The sequence below is a fragment of the Octopus bimaculoides genome, chromosome 5 (genome assembly GCF_001194135.2).
Source record: "Octopus bimaculoides isolate UCB-OBI-ISO-001 chromosome 5, ASM119413v2, whole genome shotgun sequence".
Lineage (NCBI taxonomy): Eukaryota > Metazoa > Mollusca > Cephalopoda > Octopoda > Octopodidae > Octopus > Octopus bimaculoides.
In genome coordinates, this window is record NC_068985.1 from 23,639,702 (window position 1) to 23,644,185 (window position 4,484).

General features: G+C 35.5%; 1 protein-coding gene across 1 annotated transcript in view; it reads right to left on the reverse strand.

Moving 5' to 3' along the window:
* The window catches only part of LOC106867711 (choline O-acetyltransferase), a gene marked incomplete at its 5' end in the record, with an annotated part of 213,268 nt that overhangs the window by 145,838 nt on the left and 62,946 nt on the right, over positions 1-4,484 (reverse strand). The window lies entirely within an intron of this gene.

Here is a 4,484-nt window from a genome sequence, read left to right on the forward strand (position 1 = left end):
TATATATATATATATATATATATATATATGTATGTATGTATGTATATATATACATATAATAATGAAAAGGATCAAAAGTCTTTCCCGAGCCATTGGTTTCACGGATGCTGTGGCATATATATTCCCCCACTGGACGGGACACAGGTCTGTCGCAAGAATACCCATTTTTGCCTGATGAGTTGATTGGAGCAACCTGAGATGAAATGTTTTACTCGAACGCACAACACATCGCCTGACTCAGGAATCAAAGCCACATCATCAGTGCAACACACTAAGCCACGTGCTTCCACAAAAGATATAATATGCTACGCGTATTTGTATACATACATTTTTGTGAGTAACACTTCAACATTTAAAGCTGTTGGATTTGTTCCAATTTATATTATTTACTCTCTAAATCATCCGACACAAGCTCTAAATTCTTCGACACGGGCTGGAGTCAGTCTGCTTTTTCTTTTTGTATTTAAAAGTTCATTCTGCTTTTTTCTGTGTATCATAATGCTAGACTAATACCTTTATGTTCATAGATTCTGATAATCAAATTAATTTTCCCCTTTCTCTCATTGGTAAATCTAATCAATATATATTTAATTCGCTATGTGTCATCGATATATAATTAATACGCTCTACGTATCTGTATTCACACTTATTCCACTATTAATCATTCTATTTCATATATTCTACAGATGTCTTATTGAAAGATATCTCGGGCTGCTTCCGGATGTGTAGTTTCTCGGACAGGCAAAGCATCTGAATTCTGCATGTGGATTACATTAAGGGAGCAGTTTGTGAAATATTCACGAACTTAAAATCAATAATTCAATGTGTATGTATTCACTAGAACGAACGAGTGAAATACTCAATCAATAAACAATAAATCAATGAGTAGAATGGAATAGCCATTGTCGTGACCGACGGAGGATTCGTTACGCAAGCATATATTAACTAATACTGGAGATTAGTGAGTGTACGTAAACAAATGCAAACCACCTAAATGCGTAACAACGTCTAACGACGTCAAATTGTCTTTTCAGTTTTAGACTCCAGCATAACTCAAAGCAGCCGCCCAGCTATTTGGTCATTTCTCCATTCACTGTCAATGAAATGCATACCAGTAATACAACAGAGTCGATTCTTACAAATATACACCTTCTTGTACTTCTATAAGAAAACAGATGTCAAACTGGAGAGTACGCCTACCGAAAGTTTCATATAGAAAGATCGAAATAGACACATCAAAGATTTAGATAAAAGGAAACGAAGATCTGATATATTTATAAATCTGACATCAAGTTTGATAAATCTAATCCTAAAGTGTATGGGAAGTGAATCATGTCATATCTTCATCCTTTAATTTTATTTCAGTCCATCCTTCACAAAGCTGATTGGATCTGAGCATTTTTGATTTGTGTTCATTCAGAGCAAAAGCGTACATTTTGCCAGTGACATTCCGGTAGAAACATCATTGATATAAAGTAAGCCAGGCGTAAAAAGGCTGGCAGGCAGTCAACAGCGTCGATTCGACTTCATTGTATTAGATTTCAATTGTACACACGTACATACATACATACATACACACCTACATACATGCATGCATGCATGCATACATACACACACATATTTATACATTCATACATACACACGTATATATATATATATACATATATATATATATATATATATATATATATATATATACGTATATACATATATACTATACACAACTACGTATTCCTTTATTGTCTTCAGTCAAATGACTAGCCATATCTGCCGTCCCCAGTCAATTCTATTGTTTCCAGTATTAAACCCAGTAATCACCGGTCTTTATTTATTGAATAACCGAGTTCACTCGTAGATTTATGTCCCTTTGGGGAGTCATTTCCCACAAGGAATTTTACAGCGATTTACACCGGTTTAAATAATACAAATACAAACATAAACGCGAGTAAATACATATACATATCTGAGCATCCGTGTTTGTATAAGCGTTATAGTTTTGTATATACGTGTTTATAGGTAAAAGCCTATCTAGCATTGCTTGGATATGAAACATGAAGCTTAAGGGTGACTAACATCAAGCAATTGAGGACATTCATGTTGACGTGGAACAGGCGAGCGTAGCGGATCAGTTAGAAAGCCCGTCCAACAAAAGATACAGTTCTGGAGGAGGTAGGAACGGAACAAAAGTTAATGACAATGGTCAGACAGAGAACAAAACCCTAGATATTTTGTTCATGTTATGAGAACCTCTATGTCAACATATTCAGGGGCTGGGTGGACGGAAAATGGACTCGAAGGCGACAAAGATGAAGATGGAACAATGATATCAAGAATTGGATGGGGAGCTTCCTGGTAGAATGTGGAACTGTGTCTGGCGAAAAGGACTGTTTTTAATAGATAATCTCCTTGTACGTAATTCTCCGAGGAACGCCTCCGCCTGAAACGTCAGTGAATGAAGGAGCCTCTACGCACACACAGCGAGGAAGCTTCACGTAGTCGCTCCTACTGCGAGAAATATCAGCCAAATCTTTCTAAATATGCTGTACCGTTTTAAAGCTCGAAAAAAAAAAACAAAAAACAAATTGGATGATATAATCTTAAATTCATTATGTTTGAAATAGAAATATGATGGGAGACCCTTTCACCATAGGTCTTGTCGATCGGGACTGATTTTAAGATTAAACATGAAGAAGAAGAAAAAAGACAGCAACAATAGCCCTTTCTATTATAGGTACAAGGCCTGAAAAATTTGGGGAAGGGGATTGGTCGATTACATCGACCCACCCAGTACTCAACTGGTTCTTAGTTGCTCGACCCCGAAAGGATGAAAAGCAAAGTCGTCCTCGGTGGAATTTGAACTCAGAGCGTCTGAGACGGACGAAATGTCGTTAATCATTTTGCCCGGAACGCTAACGAGTCTGCCAGCTCACCGCCTTACCAACAATAATAATGATAAAGACAACAACAACAATCGCTACTTCTTAAATAAGTCAGATGAGTTTCGTTGTGGAGAGACTCAGTATTGGATTTATCCTGGTGTTTTAAGCAATTTCTAGTGTCTGTTCTATACATAACGACTGCTTCATTAACAACCACAGCTAGACAGATATTTTCTCTTTGAAATACGTGTGAAACAAACAGGGTAAAAAAAAAACTACAGCAGTACACTTATAACTCTTGAAAGTCTTCAATGATGCGGTGATGCGTTTGCTAATGCTATCTATTACTTAACGCCCCATGGAGGAGGTAAACGACTGCCAAGTTAATACCAGGTTAACGAGCTAGAAACACGTTCGATCAATAGTGATATTAAAAATGATAGTATCTAAAATGACTTCTCTTTATTTATCTCAATTTACTCCATGATCTGAGGACAGCTTCATAAAATACAGTGCAGACATTTTTGTCTGTTCACTTCTGAGTTGCGAATATTTACAAGGTTTAAGGCAATGAGCTGGCAGAACCGTTATCACGCCAGGAAAAATGCTTAGCGGCATTTCGTCCGTTATTACGTTCTGTGTTCAAATTCCAGCGAGGTCGACTTCGCCTTTCAGCCTTCAGGGGCTGAAAAAGTGAGTACCAGTTGAGTACTGGGGATGGATATAATCGATTAGCACCTTCCCTAAAATTGCTGGCCTTGTACCAAAATTTGAAACCAAATAGTTTCTCAGTTTGTACACACACACATACGCACATGAATGTATATATGCATTTTATGATTTCGTCCAGGCAGTACTAACTTGTTGGAACTCAATATATATATATTTATATATATATATATATATATATATATATATATGTATGTATGTATGTATGTATATATATATATGCATATATATGTGTGTACAGATGAATTTATATACAGTATATACAGATATATATCTATATATCCATGTATGTATACCTATATATACATATATATATAAACGCATACATACATATATATACATACAAACATACATATACATACATACATACATACATACATATATATATATATCAAGCTCTCTTAGACTTTTGGCGCTAGGACGTTTAATTACTAATCAAGTGTAAAAAAGTATTTTTAGTTTTTGGTTAAATTTCCCCAAATTTTGCTTTTGTATAACAAGTCATTTCCATATATGACTGAGATGAACTGTGTACATAAGTCTATGTATATAACGTGGGAATGTATTCGCATACAAAGAGTAATCTCTCTTTTTTACTCTAAATGTCTTTCTCTCTCTCTCTCTCTCTCTCTCTCTCTCTCTCTCTCCCCCTCTCTCTCTATCTATCTATCTAATCACTATGTCTATCTGTCTGCTTGTCCTTTTGCTTACACACATATATACAGATGCATACATAAATATACTTATAACAATAGCTATATGCATCTAACTCCCCCTCCAGCCCTCTACTATAACTACTGTTACTAGCCTGTCATTCCATGCACATTTTTCTGTATGCATGCAATTATGTATATATATATATATATATATATATAT